The sequence below is a fragment of the Grus americana genome, chromosome 4, assembly GCF_028858705.1.
Source record: "Grus americana isolate bGruAme1 chromosome 4, bGruAme1.mat, whole genome shotgun sequence".
Classification (NCBI taxonomy): domain Eukaryota; kingdom Metazoa; phylum Chordata; class Aves; order Gruiformes; family Gruidae; genus Grus; species Grus americana.
This window is the reverse complement of record NC_072855.1, coordinates 66,926,880-66,949,294: the sequence shown is the minus strand read 5'-3', so window position 1 is coordinate 66,949,294 and position 22,415 is coordinate 66,926,880. Positions and strand designations below refer to the sequence as shown.

General features: G+C 39.1%; 1 protein-coding gene across 1 annotated transcript in view; it reads right to left on the bottom strand.

The window, feature by feature from the left end:
* The window catches only part of TTC29 (tetratricopeptide repeat domain 29), a 348,965-nt gene that overhangs the window by 289,796 nt on the left and 36,754 nt on the right, over window positions 1-22,415 (bottom strand). The window contains exons 2-3 of the mRNA XM_054824216.1: window positions 11,580-11,629; window positions 9,679-9,728 (exon numbers count right to left, since the gene is read on the bottom strand). The gene's annotated coding sequence lies outside the window, so the exon portion shown is untranslated. The remainder of the gene's footprint in view (window positions 1-9,678; window positions 9,729-11,579; window positions 11,630-22,415) is intronic.

Below are 22,415 nucleotides of genomic sequence, written 5' to 3'. Positions count from 1 at the left end.
AAAATACACACTTTAAGTTCAGAGAGTCATGAAGAACTAAAGGATATACTGCATTGCATCAGAGTAAAAGGACTTAAGAAAAAAACCAAAACCCCACAAACCATTCCTGCACTCTAAACCCCTGATCTAATACAACGCAGCATTGTCTTAGATACAGAATCCTCTTGGTTTGACGTGAATACCATACATGCACATTCATATTAATAAATCGATAAGGTCCTTCAGAAGTAAAAGTTACTTGCTATGTCGTGCAGTTGGTTTTATCCTCTATTGCTGCTACAGTATTGAATTACTTCACTAAAAACAAATCAGCAAGTTTTAGTACTGAAGAGATCACTGGACAAATGAATGGTCTCCAATAAGCAGCTTTTGCTAACAAAACAAAGGAAAAAAACCCACAAAATATATATCCTGGAAAACAACCAGAAATATAACGGAGTGTTTGGTGAAAACAATTTTCCATAAATAATTATTTTTTACTTGCTAAAATCATAATTCTACATTTTCATTCAAAAAACCCCATAAGGTAGAGCTTTGATTTTTGGAAAACAATTGTGCAAGGCATTTGACACTGTCCCGCACGACATCCTTGTCTCTAAATTGGAGAGACATGGATTCAATGGATGGACCACTCAGTGCATAAGGAATTGGCTGGATGGTCGCACTCAAAGAGTTGTGGTCAATGGCTCAATGTCCAAGTGGAGAACGGTGACGAGTGGTGTTCCTCAGGGGTCGGTACTGGGACCAGCACTGTTCAACATCTTTGTCGGCGACATGGACAGTGGGATCAAGTGCACCCTCAGCAAGTTTACCGATGACACCAAGCTGTGTGGTGTGGTCGACACGCTGGAGGGCAGGGATGCCATCCAGAGGGACCTTGATAGGCTGGAGAGGTGGGCCCGTGTGAACCGCATGAAGGTCAACAAGGCCAAGTGCAAGGTCCTGCACGTGGGTCGGCGTAGTCCCAAGCACGACTATAGGCTGGGTGAGGAATGGATTGAAAGCAGCCCCGAGGAGAAGGACTTGGGGGTATTGGTTGATGAGAAGCTCAACATGAGCCCGCAGTGTGCGCTTGCAGCCCAGAAAGCCAACCGTGTCCTGGGCTGCATCAAAAGAGGTGTGACCAGCAGGTCGAGGGAGGTGATCCTGACCCTCTACTTCACTCTAGTGAGACCCCACCTGGAGTACTGTGTCCAGCTCTGGGGGCCCCAGTACAGGAGAGACATGGAGCTGTTGGAGCAAGTCCAGAGGAGGGCCACGAAGCTGATCGGAGGGCTGGAGCACCTCTCCTATGAGGACAGGCTGAGAGAGCTGGGATCGTTCAGCCTGGAGAAAAGGCGGCTCCGAGGAGATCTAATTGCAGCTTTCCAGTACCTGAAGGGGACCTACAGGAAAGCTGGTGAGGGACTGTTTATCAGGGAGTGTAGTGACAGGACAAGGGGTAATGGGTTCAAGCTGAAGGAGGGTCGATTTAGATTAGATCTTAGAAAGAAATTCTTTACTGTTAGAGTGGTGAGGTAGTGGAACAGGTTGCCCAAAGACGTTGTGGATGCCCCCTCCCTGGAAGTGTTTAAGACCAGGTTGGATGAGGCTTTGGGCAACGTGGTCTAGTGGAGGGTGTCCCTGCCCACAGCAGGGGGGTTGGAACTAGATGGTCTTTGAGGTCCCTTCCAACCCAAACCATTCTATGATTCTATGATTCATTAAAAAAGAGCTGTTTAAGTCTGCTGTTCACCATTACTCAATTGCAAAAAATAGTCACAGCCTGCTTAATTCACAGGATATTGGCTAATCATGAATATCTCCACATTCTTTTTGCAGCTAATCACAAGACGTCAATATGATGTTTAAATCAAGGCAGCAAATAAGTCCAGTCAACTAGCCAAGAGGAAAGTTATTTTAAAATATTTGGTGATCTGAAGAACAAGCTTCATGTTTTTATAATTTTTTAGATGTTTGAGGCAATTTGTTCTCCTCAAAGTTACCAGAAAAATATTTTCATGCTGATGGCCAAAATTACTAAGTATTTTATAATGAACATACAGAAGACAGAGGGATCTAACAGAGGTTGCAGAGGTGACCCTAATTCTAGTATTTCATAATTTGAGTGGTTTGAAAGCAAAGAATTTATAATTTGTTCTTTACTGTAATGTTTGTATGTGTGTATAAAGTTGCTAATGCTTCCTACATCATCAAAAGCTAGTTTCTCCTTAGTAATGATGCCAATATAGTCTAAGCTTGCAAACACAGCAAATAAACTCTGAAGGCAGTGAAGACAGATTTCCTACTACAGATCACAAGAGTCCCAAAGTATTTCAAAAAGCTAAAGTAAACAAATGGGCACAATGAAAAAATAGATTAACTCTAACCACTTATTTCCAGACCTTAGCTTAATAAGTACCTTTGATGATGCATACAGAAAGGAGCATTGTCATACTATCATATGCAACAGAACAAAAAACAGTATTCAAGACAGTCTATATGTATTTCCTGCCTTGTAGTAATTTGTGGTTTTTACACTGCAAAGTACAGAATTCCATTTATCAGTACAAGGAAAAATATTCTCACGTACTACAACATTTAATCAAAATATCTTTTTCTTCCCCTTCTCTCCCCCCCATTTCCATCTAACCATCTCACTCCACATAGCAATTGAATTCAAATTGTCTACAGAAGAAAGTAATCTGATTCCATAGTAAATTATGGCACTCATTCCATTGTTTTCTGTCTGGACTATATTAGGGAGTGCATGTTATTAGTGCTCACAAAAGCCCTCTGTTATTCCTCCTTGAACTCCTGTTCTCCTACACTGTATCTGTGATTGTACTACTTTGTCCTCCTCCAGGGTAAATGATACTATGATAAAACCAATCTCATCATCTTTCTCTGATGAAGAAAAATCATGACATAGATCATGCATGGATGAGAAACTCCCTCAGTGGGCTGACCTGCCTCCATCTGCTTGAAATTAGAGAGCAGTCTATGTCATATCCTGTGCGTTCAAAATGATCCCACTTCCACCTCAGTGTCTGAGATGTCAAAGTGAGTAGTCCGAATATTTGGCCTTCAGTTACCTTCACAGACATTTCCCCCATTTGAGAGACAGGATACATGCACACAAATATGCACGCACACACACACGCAAGCACAAGAACGAGTGCTTATGCACACACACCTAGTATGGTTGTGGAACAGCACAGCCCTAAACACTATCCTGTATTTCCAGTCAATAGCTACTCCCAGGATTTATTTTAAAAAGGTTGCCATACAGAAGTCCTATCAAAATGTATTTTACCACTGAATGGAGGTAGGGATTTCCAGTGAGTCCAGAAGACAGGAGAACTCTATCACATACAGGTGAAACTGCTCAACACAGAGAACTAGTATGTACAGGCTGATTGCTAAATATTGTCCTATAAATACTACTTTCTAAACAAAAACTCATACAGTTTCAAACCATGCCACTGTAGACAAAAGTCATATTGTCTTTAAAAAAAGCTTGTAAGTAGTCTTTTTTCATGACACTTTTTTTTCACAGCAGTTTGTGAAAATTAAATATGAGTGATTCAAGCCCTAACACTTACAGGCACCAATGGCTTAATTATTTAACAGTTCCTGGACTGCTGATATTTCCAGCCTGTGGACTTAGTTACAAGCTCAGACCTAGGGAATTGTGTTACTGAAAACAGATTATTAAATAATGAAATACAGGCTTTGAAAAGCCTCTGAGATGTTTACCTTTAGGAATAAGACCAGCATTAAGAGATTTCTAATAAAATATTGAATGAATTAAGGGACTTCCTTTTTCTGTATGCAGAGGTTACATTTAAATCCCCTCACTGCATAGCAGCCTTAGGCAACACAACCTGACTTGACATTCTGTTGCCTTGAAAAGGATGAAGAAGTCAGGTTTTTCTACATGAAAGGCAGGCAGGACTCTTCCTTCTACTCTTTACTTGTTCTCTAGGCTCCCTAGTTGAGTAGGGCTGTAGTGATTGAACTAAAAACCCTAGAAAGACTTTGCCTGAATTTCATTGGATTGCAAGTGTATGTGTGTTTATTTTCTGGCATTGAAGCTATAGCAAAGCTAACTTTTGTTTGCGAAGCTCATAACTGAAGCAGCCTTAAGCCATGTCAAGCCACACAAGTCTTTGTAAAAGCAAGAGGTCCTGGCCATCAGTGAGCACAAAAAGAGACTAAAGGCCTGCAGGGTCATTTGCTAAGTCAGACAACATTGGTGAAAGTCAAGAAAAACAGGTTGCTACCCGAAATCTAAAAGCTCTCTGAGAACAAACACAAAAACACCACAGGAATTTTGCAAATATGTTCCTATAATTTTCTCCCAAACATTAATCTTCAAAAATCTTTTCAATGGTAAGAAACACTACAACCTAGGATTTGTAAAATTTTGCTGAGACCTGACTCTGTGATCCATTTCGCAGCACTGCAAAGGTCACTGATTCCTTCATCATAACCACATAAAATATCAGTTGTAGGTATACATCTTTTAGCATCTTATCTTCAACTAACCATCCAGTTCTCTCCCTGAACCACTCTCTTGTCAAATAACTGGCAGCCAGCTCCTGTCACTGCACCTTTTCCTGACACACAAAGAAAGTATTTGGCTGGTACAGCTGTGTGATAAGGCATAAAAGGGTGCAAGTACACTCCCAGGTGCAGGCTGTCAAACACCAACTCTGCTTTCCCCGCCTCCCCCCAAACTCCCAGAGTGAGCTAAGTTTGGCTGAGAAGCCGGGTAACTGCCTCAGTGATAATGACTGACAGCAATAGGTGACACCGCTGGAATCTTCGTGTTACTGACAGAAAATAGGACTTTGTCTCCTGATAACGCCAACTATTGTGGTATTTGCAAAAAACAGTAAGTGCAAAAGGATTTAGGTATCTGCTGAAAGGGATGGGGCTTTTCCTCCTCTCCACAAGTTTCCTGCTTGAACGAATTTGATCTCGCTGGGAAGGGGTGCGAAGGTGTCTGTGACCTCTCTAGGAGGACTTCACTGTGGAGGTTATGTGAAGCATCACTGGGACACAGAGACCCACTCCTTTTCATCTTCTCCTATACCATCGGCTCCTGCATCTCAGCACAGGTTCATTCCGCACTTGCTTGGCATCTGCTTACCTCAGACAAAATATTCTGGCATTTTACTGGGCAAAAGGTGAAGAGCTAATGTTTGAGTCTGAAGGAAGGAGGAGTACAACCTTTCTCCTGCCTATTCCTTGCTCAGGCTGGTGCGGAAAGGCCTGTCCTGCTTCCAGGAGAGGATAAGAGAGACAGAGAAGCAGGAAACAGGAGAATGAAACCGGCCACCCCAGGGTATGTCATTTAGACTCTGCCCAGTCTTGTAATTCGTGCTAAAAGAAGTAACATAAAAATACAATCATGAACATTCTGGTGCAGAAATATTCCCAAGTTCTTTGTGCTATTTTTTGTTTGCCATCTTGGTTTTAAGCTGGTATTTAGAGAGCCAACAAAGTGTTTATTGATCCCCAAAACTCACCAATTTTAGCAGAATAATTATTTCCTGAAAACTCTTCGTGGAGTCTATAAATTGTACACAATAATTTACCTTTCTCTTAAGTCATCTCACAGAGAGCAGAAAGCATAGTAAAGGCATGTCTGTCCATCAAATAAAAAAAATGGATTCAAAAGGCTGGTTAACATAATTGCATCGACAGTCTCATGTCAGCTGGCTTGCAAATAAATAAACTCCATGCTCTCAAGCCTGACAGTAACATACTACTCAAATGAAGGAAAAAGAGGAAGAGGGAGAGGTAATATTCGCTCTCACCAAAAATTAAATACTTACAAACTTCCTCAAAACAGAGTATAAAGGACTCAAATCTAGAATGAAGTGGCTTAAATTCATCCCCAAAAGGGATTAACTCTACCAATTTTAGTCAGACCTAGTAGCTCATCCCATCAAGATGTCAAAAAATAGTGTACTAGTTGAGAACAGCAAAGTTAAAAAAACCTAAGTCATTACTGAATACCACTCAATTATATTGTGAAAATATATTTTCCCAGAATTCTTTTATAGATTATTTTCAATATTGCAGTTGCAATAGTTGCAAACTATTTTTCCAAAAATAAAATTACACAATATAGTTCTACCACCTTTCTACTCTGTGTGTAATTGCACTTAACTCCAAGCATTGGTTGAATTCTTATTTAAAAAAAAAAAAAAAACCACAAACAAAAAACCCAACCCAAACAAAAAAACCCCACAAGCTATCACCTTCTGTTCCATGAGGCTGAAATGGCTGATTTACAGACAAAAGAAAGAAGAAAACACTCTCAGACCGATGTATTACAGAGCATAAGCTAGAATAGCCAACCCAAAAGATAAGAAAAAAAAAAAAATCTTTGAATTCTGCTGGAGAAAGAATTCGCCTAAATCTTTAGCCTTTGGTTTCACCAGACACCATACGTGAGAGCCTTAAAAAACACAAAAACCATAAGAAACACCCTACTGGGGTTCATCTAGCCAAGTATTCTGTCTCCTCTTCAAGAGCCGGCAGTGTGCCCTTATGGCCAAGAAGGCCAATGGTATCCTGGGGTGCACTGAGAAGAGCGTGACCAGCAGGTTGAGTGAGGTTCTCCTCCCCCTCTACTCTGCCCTAGTGAGGCCTCATCTGGAGTGCTGCGTCCAGTTCTGGGCTCCCCAGTTCAAGAAAGACAGGGAACTACTGAAGAGACTCCAGTGGAGGGCTATGAGGATGATTAGGGGACTGGAGCATCTCTCGTACGAAGAAAGGCTGAGGGCGCTGGGTCTGTTTAGCCTGGAGAAGAGAAGACTGAGAGGGGATCTCATCAATGCTTACAAAGATCTAAAGGGTGGGTGTCAAGAGGACAGGACCAGACTCTCTTCAGTGGTGCCCCGCAACAGGACAAGGGCCCATGGGCACAAACGGGAACACAGGAAGTTCCATCTGAACATGAGGAAAAGCTTCTTTACTGTGAGGGTGACAGAGCACTGGGACAGGCTGCCCAGAGAGGTTGTGGAGTCTCCTTCTCTGGAGATATTCAAAACCCAGCTGGACTTGATCCTCTGCAACTTGCTCTAGGTGATCCTGCTTTAGCAGGGGGGTTGGACTAGGTGATTTCCAGAGGTTCCTTCCAAACCCTACCATTCTGTGATTCTGTGAGCTGTACTGGGGTTGTTACAGAATACTCCTGACCAATCTCTTCAGTACCTATTTATGGACCTCCAATCCATGGTTTCTTCTAATTTCTTGATCTGTTCGCATTGCCTTTTTCCACCATCTCCTGTGGTAGCACATACTAGAAGTTAACTATGTAGTGTGCAAAGTGATGAAACTAGTAAAGGATTGATTTAAAGCCAAAGAAATTATGTAGCCCCTAGTTCTATTAATACAGCGTTTGGTGAATAATGGATTGCATTTGATCTATCATCTTCTTCATAGCTTTATAAAAATCAATTTCATCTGTCAGCCTTCTCCTCCCCATACTTGAGAATCCCAGACATTTCAGTCTCTCCTTGTTATGCTGCAGCCCCATCCTCATAACTATTTCAGTTTCTTGTCTTTGTACCTCCTTTAACTCCAATCTGTTCTTTTAGAGATGGGGAGACAATTACCACATACAGTATTTAAGATGTGGGCAAAGCCAAATTTTTATATAGCAGCAAAGCAGTGTCCTCTGTCTTTTTTTTTTTTTTTTGGTACTATTCCTGATGATGCCCAAACATTTTTTTTTATTTTGAGGCGCTGCGTTATAACCATATAACTCACATCTTGTCTTTTATTTCCTAGATATTTTAATTGCATTAGCAAAGACCCTATTATACCGCAAAGCTGTTTGTTGTAATTCAAGGGCGTAGACAAGCGTGACCCATGCAGTTTTGATTTAAGGTCTGATGCAGAAGTTTCCATAGTAAGGATCCAGGCACAGGATTTTGACCTGGCCCAACTCTCCTGCACAGACAGAAATGTAAGACTTTTGAATCAGTTCTGGCACGGACCATGAAGAGCTTAAATACGGCTTAAAACAGTTTTACACACTAAATCAGGGGTTACTACCTCTCTCCTTTGTGATGACTCCATCTGTCAGACAGATTCAAAGAATGTGGGCTACAGGCTGCAACTCCTCTTGTTCCTACTGAGGCCAAACTGAATTTGACACTGACTGAATAGCAACTCAAAATGGCTTCCCCAGAAGAAAGCATTATTTGTTCTTTCCTTAAGAGGTCTGTAGCACATAGAGAAAAAGCAAGAGCTCCATGCATATGTTTTCCCCTTAACTATACCTCAACCTTGCCTAGCATGGAGTAGGTAATTCCCTTTATTTTAGCTAATCCTCATCTGCGAGGAGGGATTGTGTCAAAAGGCCTGGATTCTTCACTATGATTAAAAGACAGATAAGTAGGAAAAGCTCAAGGGAATCACTGCGTAAGAGGATACCTCTGTCTCATACTAACACAAAGGAAAGGCAAAAAAAACAGTAAGAAAAAAAAAAAAAGAGAGAGAATCAGACCCATCAGGGTCTAGATATACATCCAACAAAACTTTGAAATCCAAGACTTGTCAGACTAGTCAACTTTCATTTTTATTGACATCTTGGTCACATCTTTTTCTAAATCCCTAATCTTCTTTTGTTTTCCCTGTAAGAAGTCATTCCCAATACTTGTTCCTGTACGGTTGCTACTCCCATGACATACTCCCTGTCAGAGTTTGTCTCTGTACTCGTCACCTCAGCTGGGATGTAGATTGTTTGGCACGGAATGTGTGACTTACACAAGGGTCATTAATTCTTGATACATCTGCAAAGCTCTTGATCTTAGTCTTAGTCTTTTAAGCAAACTTTAAAAAAAGGAAAGGGAAAGGCAGGTTGCAACACTAATTTATCTTTTTGTCTGCCAGCAACAAAGGAACCAATTGGCAAAACTCTGTCCCACCTCTGCATGCCTGTGCAAGTGAGGGAGAGAGTAGTTCTATTTCCAAGGTCTACAAAAGTTGCCATTATTATGGCTGGACAGTGTCAAGGCTGTTCAGGGTCCAGTGCAATTTCTAATTCAACAGTTTACAAAAAAAGACTTGGTCCTTTCTTAATCTTAGACATCACTAAGACACCTACATACTATTTCCATTACTATTTCTCTGGAAAAGCAGTGATATGTCATGGATATCTCTTTCGGATAATTTGTGCAATTACTTTTTTACAGATACATTTTTTGCTGCACTGTAAGGAAATAAGCCAGTGTCCAAAGAGTAGATTGACATAGCTTGATTTCCCTTGCAGCTTATACAGACAGTCCTTAAAGTAAAGATTTTGCTGAAGCTCTGTTTAAATCAAACTAAAATGCAACTGTTAACCCTTCATAGCTGTAAATGCAGGTTAAAAAAAGAGTCTTCTCATCGGCCAAATCCAATATAACTGTAATTGTTCATGTTTTCTGAGGAACTACTCCAATATCTTCTAAAAGCTCACAGAAAACATCAAGTATAAACATGCAGCGCTTACTGTCACCAGAGCAGCATACTTCCATCTAACACAGATAGATGCAGAACATAATGTGCCACCAAAGAGCAATTAAAAAATTACTTTCACTTTCCCAGTACATCAGATCACCAATGATGGGGAAAATACATGCTGCATTTATCTGAGAAACCCACACAGTCGAAGCATAACAGAAACCTTACCAAACAGATATACAGAAAAGGCTCAGAATCTTTCCATTCATATGCTGCACCTGGGGAAAAAAAAAAAAAGCTTTGATTTAGAAAATACATGTTTTTCTGAAGCCCTAGTTTGTTGTTAATTTTATTTTTTTTAATTATAAGGCCATTACAATTGCTCACACACAACTTTTTTTCTTGGTCAGTTTTTTTCACGTAAAGGCATGATTTCTTTCTTTTCCTTTGTATGTAATTATGATGTCATAAATACCAGTATGCCTTCTTGAATTAATTTAAAATGCAAGAGGCACTGTTCCGTACTTCACAGCATTTATCTCCAAGAACTGCATAAGCAGGAAGTGACCTGCAAGTAAAATAAACAGATGGCTTTATTTTTATTTTCTTTAATAATCTGGGCAGACAGTGTTCATATGTCAGAATCACAGTTATGCACAATGAACCTTTGAACAACGGTCCAGTGCATCCAGATATGTCTGATAGTTGGGCCAAGACATTTGAGTGCTCTTCAATATTTATTTCAGGCTATGATTGACTGGTTGATGGAGATTTTTGTCAAATATTTTCAAAGCTGAGTATTAATATGGATTAAATTGTCTAGTGCAAACAGATGGTAACAGGAGAGATGAGAAAAACAGCTCTTTTGATTTGCAGAGGAGACTCTTTCCTATTCTAAGGACAGTGGAGTGTGGCTCCATCTAGATTTCTAAGAAGCACTGAGCTCCAAGGAGCTTGGAAACATGTTATTTAATGTATGTGGCTTAAATACTCACCCTTTGCAGAATCACAGAATGGTTGAGGTTTGAAGGGACCTCTGAAGGTTATCTGCTCCAACCCCCCTACTCAAGGAAGGCCATCTAGAGCCAGCTGCCCAGTACCATGTCCAGATGGCTTCTAAGTACCTCCAAGGTGGAGGACTCCACAGCCTTGCCGGGCAATAAGTACCAGCGGTCAGTTGCCGTCACAGTAAAAAAGTGCTTTCTGTGGCACAGCATCTCCTATGTTTCAGTTTGTGCCCACTGCCTCTTGTCCTAGCACTTGGCACCACTGAAAAGACCCTGGGTCCATCTTCTTTGCACCCTCCTTTCAGTTATTTATATACATTGATAAGATTCCTCCCTGTACCTTCTCTTCTGAGCTGAACACTCCCAGCCCTCTCAGCCTTTCCTCATATGACAGTCCCTCAATCATCTTTGTGGCCCTTTGCTGGACTCTTCCCAGTAGTTCCATCTCTCTCTTGTACTAGAAAACTGCACACAGAACTCCAGGTGTGGCCTCACAGTGCCAAGTAAAGGGGAAGCATCACCACACTCATCCTAATGTAGCCCACCAAATAAATACACAATACACACCAAATATATCATTCTGAAGAAATATAGGACACAACTTTCACATCAAAATTAGCAATGTTTTGTTCTTTGTAATAAAAGCCTGAGCTTCAATTTTGCTGACAACCTAAGTAGCCTACATTTGATTACAGCTGATGCCAGATGCAGAGCCAGTGTGACAGTGGTAATGGACAGGTGGAGACCGAGAACAATCCACACAGTCTACTCAGGGACCAAGCAGTTACACAAATGGATGGGACACTTCTACTGCAACACCAGGGAGGAATTGTCCCCTCCAGCATCCCCAAAGAGAAAAAAGATGGTAGCACAGTGGGAAAGACTGAGAGTATGTAGGAAGTTAATACTCTGTATTCCCTGAAGTAGGGTAGCTTTGGGCAGCTTTCTACTATGCAGAGAAATAAAGTTCTTTCCTGCTTAAGGTGAAATTTCCCCCTAAGCAACCCAGGGGCTGATATAGCACTGCAGTGGCCTGAATCCAGACTATAAATAATTTGCCTTAGTCTATACCTTAAAACTTCATTAACTATGACCTTTCAAAATAAATTAAGCTTGACTTACCTTGAAACATCTACTTTCTGTTGTCCTAATCATTTTCATAACATTATCACCTTAAAAAACATGAAAAGATATCATGTTATTTAGAAAGCAGATATGAAACAATTTAAAAGATACAAATGTTTTAAATACATGAGATATTTTTCTCCCTTACACTGTCCTTACTTTCAAATATTACAGGGCTTTTATTTTGTTCATTTTCTAGTAATCTTCTTTGGAAGTAGTAAATAAAAACTGTAGGTTGCTTAGTAGACATCTCTTCCATAAATAAACCTTGCTTCCTGCTATTTCGTGTGTTTGATTAGCTAGAAATAATTGCTCTCAGACTTTCATGGTCCATTATGGCTCTCTGCTCCCAAGACCTCCCCTTGGCCTGACTTACAAAGGGCAAGAAATTGGCTTGTACACTTGCTGCCATGTGGCTGGTGAAATCCATAGGGAAATCATGTAGTGGTGAAGAGCACATTAATCAAAGATAATAGCAAAATACAACTGTCCCTTATTACAAGGACAACTGAACAATTCACCCCGGTTTTCAAGCAGACTAGGTTCTCTAGCTTTTATCAGAGACAATAAACAGACTTCATTATAAATATAAATGCAAAGGGCCAGGTTCCACAACGCAAGTTTAAATCAGGAGAGATTGTGTTCAAGTCAATGCAGCCAAGCTGGTATATTGGCATGAAAATTAACTAGCAAATAACCTGTAGGCAATGAATAAGAATTTTGACAACATAGCCACATTTTGTTCTCTAGAAACTGGCCTGATTTTTCAAGTAATGCAAGCAGGATTTGCTACGAGATACACACATATTGTCAAATTACAATCACAGGTTTTGGAACTGTTCTAGAAATGTATCTGTACACAATTCTATAGAAAGAGCTTTACATGAACACGTCTCATCTTTCAACCCTCTTTTCCATTTCCTGCAAGCATAATGAAGTCTTCATTTGCCTAGCCTTAGAGACTTCAGTTAATATCACAGCTGAAACTTTTAAAAGCTACAATGAAATTTCCACAATGGATTTGAGATGAAATTACAACACTGATTTTAGTCTATCAGCTAGTCCCATGGACTTTTTTCAGTTTCCATTTGATACAAGCGTCCTGGTCTCGGAGGGGATCACTTCTGTTGTTCCAGTTAAACTATTTAGCATTGAACAAAGTCCAAGCAATGCAAAATACCACAGGAACATTAATTACCAGAGAATAAAACTTCAAATGATTACACGAACTCAGTGAAGTACTCCTACAAGTGAATAAACCTTTGCAACTTCTGTTTGAGGTGGCCAGCTGCCCCTGATCTTTTTTAACCTCTGCTGAATTTGAGTCTTAGACAGAGAGAAGATGGGAGAGGGAGAAGGGGAAAGTTGTTTGTTTGCTATACCCATGCTATCAAAAATTATACAATCTGTACTCTGGTCTTTTGGGTTTTTTTCCTTCATAGAAGAAAAACATTCATCTGGGAAGACAGTTCCCATAGAAATCAAGCCATGTTCACCTGACCATGCATCCCTGAATATTCTGTCAGGAGGGATGGCAGTGTGGGATCAGCTAGAAGCTGTCACAGAAGTTCACCAAACCAGATCAGCTCTGCCTCTTTTAGCTACCTTTCTTCAGCAGATCCTTCCCCTTTTGGGGGTCCCATGACATAAGGGATACACAAAACTTCATTCGTGTAATGTCCTCAGCCTAGATCACTAGCAGTCTTTAGCTACCTTGCTCTGTTGTTTCTCTGGCTGACAACATGGGCCTTTAATTAGGACAAAGACAGATTTACATGATAGTAAATTGACAGAGGGCACAATCACAGCACTTCATATACTAGTAGAAGTATTCAAAATGCTTCTTGACAACTAGAAAAAAACCAAAAAGAGAATAAACCCTACTTTTTTTCTAACCATTTAACATCACTGATGATTTTTCTTACTACATACAGGTTTTAAATGCAACTACATTTGCAGTTTGTTACTGTGTATTAGTAATATTATAAACCTGTATGAACTTATTCCCAGACTGATGGATTTTAGTCCTATAATCCTGCCAAGAAAAACATTTCACATCCACTGCAGTAAACAAGAGCTCTGCAAATGTAGAAGGAAGTCATTTACCAGATGTTACTATTTGTCTTACGAGTCTGTCTTTGACTTTTGCTTATTTTCTCTTGACCTTGTAGGCTTCTCCCATACACACTTGGCACAGAATAACAAATGCAAAACCTTTGAAAGCCAGTTGCTATCCAGCTAAAGAGTTCTTTGAGACTTAATACGTATACCTTTTTTGGTGTGTCAAAAGAACTTCTCATATCATTTGACCACCACAAAAGGATCACTATATCATGTTCCTAACTTTTCTGAAACTACAGCATACACCTTCACACTTAACTGTGGCTTTTGCAAGGTTCTTAAAGGTACTGAAGAAATAAACCAAATAAAATCCCAGCTAAGAAATGCAATTAAATTACCTCATTCAAAATCACAGAAAAGGAAGATTAGATGATCTGTGTTTAGTTATGAAAATATATACTTGCTATTATTAACAAAAGAGTCTTGAACAACAATATCAATAATTCAACAACTGAAATGAATGTAGGTATTTCCATTTCATAGATTTCCTTTCCCTCCTAAATAAACAGGAGACTGCTGGTGGTCATAAAGCCACACAGCATTTGAAATGCATGTGGTCACTTACTGATGCATTCGTTCACATACGTACAAGCATTCAGCACAAGTTCCTGCTGCATCAGCTAAACCTGAGGGTTGTGTGTGTATCACTATTGCTAGATGTGTTTCAATAAAGTAAGCAGCTTCCTCTCACTCATCACAGATGGAACTAGCATGTACTGCCACTGAAGCTATAGAGCTTCCAGAGCCACTGAGAAATTGTCAGAAAATTAAAAACTAGCATCCAGAGTAATAGTCTGAAAGCAGCTGTCATAAATAGAGGAAGAAAATACAGAACAAGCAAGTAGTGAAAAGCACTTTCTTCTACACCATGATTTCAGATTTGCCTGGGCTCTGCATTCACCAGGTGCATTTTAGCAGCTCCAGAAGAACATGGGGGACATGCTGCATTTTAAGCTGTCTGTGCAGACGATGGGATTTAGCCATGCACTTTTAGCACTTTTTCTTCTGTTATTGCACCACTTACTTTTCTCCCAAATGCCTACTAAAAATGTTTAATAGCATGGGAAAAGAGAGCTGAAACAGAAAGCAGGAAACATCTGGAGCCCCAGCTCTCTACATGCAACAGTATTAATAGGACATTTCTCTCCATGATTGCTGTGAACAATGGGCAACTGGTCCAGAGTTGTGCTTGCAAGATGGATGGGAGGAAATCTTACACCAGATTTCTTCTTGCTAGTTGACAGTAAAGGAATGGCCCTCAGGAGAAGCTTTGCCATGTTCAAATTGAGCTGAGGCATAGTCCCAGCCCTTTGGTTCTGGCCAATCCTAGCAAAAAGGTAGGACTGAAGAGAAATCAAAAAACTGAGACTGAGACCGAAATCAGCCCAGGCAACAAACAGGACGCAGCTGTACTAAAGGAATAGCCTAATTCAGCAAAAATGCTCTGACTAGGACTGTAACCATGGGGCCAGTCACTGAACAAAGCAGCAGAGACTGACATTCAAATGTATTGCGTCCTAGAAGAGGAGACCACCACCAGAAGCAAAAACATCCTGGTTGGGACAAATACAGTGACTCAGCTGGGGCTGTGAATCATACCAGGGGAAGTTCAAGTTTGTAGGTATTTGAGGCTGTGTTTGATTCCTAGTAGAGAATCCAGAATGCTCCTTCAATCTGGCTGAGGTTTTGTTTCTGCTCAGTTGTGTACATTTTTACCTCAATGCAGCATGTATGACTGTGACAACTACTTCTCAAAAGTTATGGAAAAGATCCAAGGCATTCGAACCTAGAATGGCCTGGCATAAAGAATTAAATGTTGCATTCCCTAGGAAGATTTTGGAAAGGAGATTAATATTACTAATTCAGGTAAGATGAAGAATGGAGATGTGGCCATAGTTAAGGCAAATAATTTAGCTTTGATTCAACTGAATACATGAATCAACTTTAAGTCCTTGGATTTGAGCTTGTATTTCACTGAAGCTCTTGCACCACAGTTAGTTCACTCCAGAAATATTCTGTTAGGGCAAACAAATATTTTGAAATATTGCAACATTTTAATCATGTCGGTCCTGCTCAATCTCCCTGACAACCTGAATAGTCATTTTATCTTAAATACAAATACTTAAAAAACTGGAAGGGAAGAATTTAAAATATATCACAGAACCAAATAACAGCTAGAGTTTGTATTTAAAGTATCTTTGAAACAAATGCACTCTTTTCCTTAATTATTATTAACTTTACTTAGGTTACACCTGTTTTCATATAAATATATTGCTAATCAAAGAAAAATAACCAGAAAACCACATGGAAGTGACAAAGATAATTGCAGTTACTTGAGATATGGCTAACAAAAATCAGCACCCATTTTACACATCCACACATGCACGTATATACTTTTGTTCCCCTTTAGATCTTTAAAATTCTGACTTCTGTGATGTGTATCTTATTTAGAAACAAGTAATAAATGTACATTTTGCAAGAGTGTAGTGTTTCTCTGACTTACTTACAACTCTAATAAAGGCGGGGGGGGGGGGAGAAGGAAAAAACCCAAACAATTAATAGTTGTCATATGACTCCCAGAAACTACAAACAAACAAAAGCAAAACAAACTCACTGATAAAACAAAAGTGAAGTGAGAATTTGTTGTGGTTTTTTTTTTTTTTTCCCCTGCAGTATCCTGGGAACAGCTTTTAGAAATATGCATATGAGTAACTTGAGTGTCACATGGACAGAAACGTTACCAAAATAATGCTTGGTTACTTTTCCTGTTGAACTGTTTCTTTGTGCTTGCACAGTATCTGTACAACAAGCTTGCAAATAATAACCTGCCTATTGGGGGAAAAAGTGGCAAGAGACAGTTATGTCAGAAATACAGGAAAGTCACGTGTAGAGTAAGTGACAAATAAAGGTTTTAATTCGCATCTTGGAAAATCAATTTAGAAAACTCAATGTTCAAGAACTATTTTATACAAAGTCTTAAGTTGGTTTAGAAATATTTTGATGGACATAGATTCAGAAAAAAGCACAGCTGGGGAGGGAAGAAAAAGGCATTTAAAAGCAAGACTTCTGGAAGGGAGAATATATTTTGGGGTAAGGTTTTGCTCCCTCTGTTCTCTTTCTAAAGCCATCAGAAACACAAAGCCTACTTTTCCGCTCACAGCTTTCTAAAGAGTAGATGAGTTAAGCATCAAGTTAAAAGAGAAATGAACATTAAACATATGTAAAAATCAAAAGGGGCATATGATAGTAAAAATAAAAGGCCCTTTTACTTTAGTTTCACATCAGCTATTACTTGTCAATACATTGGTTTCAACTGTAAGTTCTTCAAGAAGAATATTGTCTCAGTATTTCAGTCATGTATAACCAATAATGATAAAAGCAATAGTAACAACCTGTTAAAATACAATATCAGGAATACCTAATTGGCATTATATGACAGCCGTAGTTATCAGTACCCCCTTTTCACTAAGCTTTTGTAAATGTTTGGTATGTGCAGAAATAATCTGTGATGGATAAATCCTGAAAATGTAGTTGCTTAACTTATTCTGAGTTTGGATGCTTATCGGAACATTTTCACACTATTTGAAGGGGAAACCCCAGCTGTCTTCGTATGAGGCAGTTAAAATATACATGACAACTACACTTGTATAATACGCTCTTGTATTGATTCACTAGTTGGAGTAACTGCCACTATCCTTTCTGCATTGCATTTTCCTTATAACATATTTGAGCTCCAAACTTTGCAACAACTGAGCTTTACTTAATCAAGGTTGTCCTATCTCACCATTAGTCTGGTTAATAGTTTTACAGACCTTGTTCTATTCTTCCTCCCATTGAAAAGCTCCATAACTGCAATAGAAGATTAAGTTCTTCTTGTATAATATTTTTGCATAGATTTTGTTTTAAAAAAGCAAGCAAACAAAAATACCCCAGTGGCTTGTAATCAAAACCAAATGAATTTTCACAGCAGATAAAGAACAAATAAACATCAGAAACACAAAGTGTGAAGTCTTCGTTTTTTCTGCCTTACAAGTAGCCCCATGTTTTTCTCTGTCAAGTTCACTGCTGCTTTTGTGGAGCGTAGTTCAGGGAATTTCGGTCATATAGTGGCAAGTATCACAAACCGCACATTGAGTTGTGCCAAAAGACAGGAAGGAGGAGAGGAAGACAGGGAGATAGAAGTCTGCTTATTAAAAAAAAAATATATAGGAAGGGAAAACTTTGCTTTGAAACAGTCATGGAAAAACACTGAGATCCTCAGCAGTTCAGTTAACTCATTTGCTTTAAAGGCAGCAATATTTTTTTAGAAGAGAGTATAAGAAACAACAGAAAACTAAGAATGATGCTGTGGCCTGGGATAAGTTGTAGCACATGGAGCAAATGTTCTGCAGACCACTCTGAAACAGACATTTTCTGAAGGTGAATATGGGAGATTGTTTCTTAATGTTCCAGCTTATTTTCCACTTCTTTGTTCTGACAAAATCTTGGGCAAAAAGCATGGTTATGATCTTCAAAAGTGGTTAGGAAGACAGCTGTAGTGTCATGTGCCTTTTTTTTGCAATAATGTGTGAACAGGAAATGCTCCTGCTCGAACTCCAAGTCCTATTGGAGTTTTTATCATTCTTTTATCTACAAAGTCTTTGCTATTGAGAGCTGCCTAATAATCAGAGTGAATCAGAGCCTGAACACAGATCCAAGACAGTGGAATAATTATAATATGTATTTGGAGAGAGTGCAGCTTCAGGCCCTTGAGGAGTAACAAAGCAAGCTCAGCTTGGTGTGAATGTAGCTGTTTTTATTTTGAAAACATAAAACCAATATGGTACACATTTAGATGACTCAAAATGACTAGAGGTTGCTGTCAAAATAGAATTATAAACAGAAATCCTAACTGAACAGATGCATTTCCAGGGAATCGACTAGGCTATACACAATCATGCAGCTAGTGTGCAGTCCTGTTCTTTCACCAGATTTAGAACTGACCTAGAACAGAGCCCCCCAGCCTCCACAGAAGTTTTGCATAAACTAGTGTGCAGGAAGAAACAGCACGTGCGCTCGCGTAAGGAAGTGGTCACAACTTGCCTATGTACCCATCTTTTCCATGTTCTGCAGCGTACCCAAAATTATAAAGCCATTGCTTGATGCTATACTATTAATCTATCAATGCTTTTGCTGATCAGGGATACATAAAATGATTATTTAGTTTGCTGATTATAGGAAGAGTGGAGGATTAGTAAAGAGGACAGTTTGCTGATTTGGATTTTTCAGGACTGCTCAGTAATTTGGGCATCTGCAAGCAGCATGTGGCTTTTTTGAAATCATATGTTAAGAAAAAAATAAGCATAATTATACAAAAGAAAATGTTGCCTTGGAAAACCATGACAATGGACAGGACTAGAAAGTTTAGAGAATAATTAGCTAGCCATGAACAGCCTGGTGTACTGGTGAGATCAAAAAGGACAAATGCAATCAATGGATACCTATGCAAGGGCATCTAGACCATCACCAATAGGAAAAGATTATACCCCATTGTTTGGCAAAGGTATCATGCTAACAGAATACCACATCCAGATCTGATGCCCAGACTCTAAGAAGGGTCCCAATAACATGAAGATAGTTTTGAAAAGGGGACTAGGAGTAACTGATGATCAGAACAACTATGGCAATAATGTTAAATCCTAGGAGTGCAACATGTCTAGCCTAACCAAAACCAGCAAAAGGGGCAATTTAGTCCATCCTGTGAGTACTGGCCAGGAAACAGAAATATGATAGAAAGTATTTCAACCTCAAAGTTATAAGGAGATATTATGAATAGGACTTGAAACTGACAATTTCAAGTCAGAAATAAAGCATGTTTTGGTTGGTTCGTTGTTTCTTAAACACATGGGATAGGCTCCTGTTGGAATAACTTTTTTTTTTTTTAAAATCAACCATAGATGGTTTTGTAAAAGGCATGCTGTATTTCAACATGGAATTAGTTTCTGTTAACCTGAAGCACTCAGGGATGTGAAAAGTACCAGAACACAAACAAACTCCTTATAAACACAGGACAGAAGAAGAGCCTTAATCTCCTGGATACTGGGGAAATTTTCCCTTCTGAAAAATGATCGCTATCTTTTAGCCTGTGCCCAGGCCGCAGTATTGGCAACTGGACTCCACTTCTGCATCAGACAAGGAAAACAGTAAACAGAAAATCTCCTCCCTTTCCCCATTGGTTTCAGAAGTACATCAATGAATATTTTCACAAGGTATTGCTATGTGAACCATAATGTAGTTGCAATGGCTAGCATTTGACTGTGCTTAAGTGAAATCTGAAAAAATGTTTTAAAGGATGCATCTGAAAATTCTCAGAGCAGGTCTGACTGTGCCCTTCCACATAGCCCGGCAGATATAAAACTGACTGTATGGTACTGCTGTGCTGATGTTAAATTGCCAAGAGTGGTTCTTGCCAAAAATTTCCCCGTATTTCAAAATTTAGGGGAATTTAAAGGACAGGATTAGATTTAGATCCAGACGACAGTGCAAACTGAGTCAGGAACAACGCGGAACCAAAAAAGCTGACTGGTACTTGGAGAACTGTGTTACAGCACAGTTTGTTCCACTCTGCAAGGCATCTCTGGCCAACACAAAATGCTTCTGCCATCTCTTACTCTTTTCCTCTGTACTTACATAAGTCCAAAGATAAAGCGGCTATTGTTTTAAAATAAATTATTTCAGTGGGAAGTTTCAAAGTTTTATGTCCATAAATTCATTCTTTATGTAGTTTAAGAGAGGTAGGTATTCAAACTGAATGATGACATCACATAAATACAAGTACACTAATGCTCAAGTCAAGATTTTTATCTACCTTGCCTTGCATTGTACTGTAAGAGAAAGTGCATTCTGGAGTTGGGGCAGTGGGGAGAATCTTGTATCAAAACATGCTTGTAAATCAGAGGAACAGATGGCTTTACTATTTAAAAAGCAATCAAAGATTAAACAAGTGATAATAGTCTGCTAATCACAACAGTTTTGTATTTGCTGCAGTGCCACTTTAGAAAATTATATTCTCCAGACTTTACAAACATGCACAGTAAAGGATAACAGGACTGATCTTAACTGTTCTTTTGCAGTTATAAAACCAAGTTTAATTAAATGAAGGTTAAGGAAAGGGTTGAAAGAAAAACTGAGGAAAGAAACAACATGGGCAGAAAGAGAACCTAGGAGAATGGCTGGCAGTAGGTGGCACAGTCTAAGCAGCTGCTGTTGTGAAGGCCAGCCAAGAAGGGAGCTGGAGTTTGGCCAGAGCAACACACCGCCAGGACGTCAAGGAATGGGGACTCTGAAGTGGCAGACCTGAAGCTAAAGTCAAATGAGCTTGCTGAAAGTTGCATGGAGGACTGCCTCTGTATGAGCAAAGGCTTTTCAGTCTTCTGGAAGCAATGAAACGTTTTGATCTTTGAGATCAAATCAGACCACATTACTGAAGGGTCACTGAAGCAACTCATTAAAGCCATTGGCTGTACTTTTGTTGAGCAACAATTAAAGCTCATGTTTTGCAAGCTGGTGCTGACCATTTAAAAGGAAAAAGTGACAAAGTAGTCTTTAGAAATATGGACGATATCGTTTATAATTTTTGAAATCCTACTGTCTTATAGAAAGATCATTTTGTTTAGCTGGCTAATTTTCAGTACAGACTTCCGGGATTTCTCTGGATTTCTGACAACTATATTTTCTCACAAAACATTCTTCCCCTTTTTCTTTTCCAAGAAACTTTAATTACAATAATGGTGTGGAAAAATAATAGTTGGACATCATTTGTCTTAGAGATGTGTAAGGTAATGAAGAACTATGAAGTCTCCACCTGCAGGACTATTTGCAGCAGATGTTCTCTTACCCTAAATTTAAAATTAAATATTTTGATGGCTTGCAAATCAATACAGCACGTAATAGTTAAAAAGTTGGTTTTCACACTGGGCTCTTGGCCAACCCTTAGGAAAGCGGTCATGGGTTCCCACTAAAGCACAGAGCATCTCCTGAGATTAGAGGTCTATCCATCATGAGCTCATATGAATTTTATGTTCTAGTTCTCAGAAAAGCATTTTGCTTTCATTGCTTATTGTCTACCCATTTACTACATCAGAACAAAATCTCATTGATTTTTTTGCTAATACTTACAATCTTGGATTTAAAAGAAACATTGGGTTTCAACTAAAATTTGTATTTAAGTTACTTTCTGAAGTAGAGGAAGACAGAAAGAGAAAGACGACAGAACAAAGAACTAAAGAAAAGTATCATGCACTGATGTTCTTGCAGTAAATAAAAGCCACCACTTGCTTAACAACTGTAGTGAAGTTGTTGACTTGGAAAAGTAGATGCTAATGTTATCTGCCCTTTTCTTTCTTCTAAAATGGATTCTAAATGATTGACTGTAATTACATGAGACTGATCAGATTTGCTTTGAATCATCTGCTTTGTTTCCAATGAAACACAAATTCATTTGAGCTACCTAGTATTGCTTCCTGAAAGTGGCTCTGTTCTGTAAGTCAGTGAGGAAAATGTTCCTTAAGTGATAATTGTTTCCTGGAATGTTTGAGCTGATAAACAAGTTTAATGTATTTGAACCAATTTCCTATGCTAAAGGATGTATTAGTCTCCAGAAAAAAAAAGTTTTCTGATAAGGCTTCCACTAGCCATAGTAAAAGAAACAATATTTTTGTTATAATTTGAAAA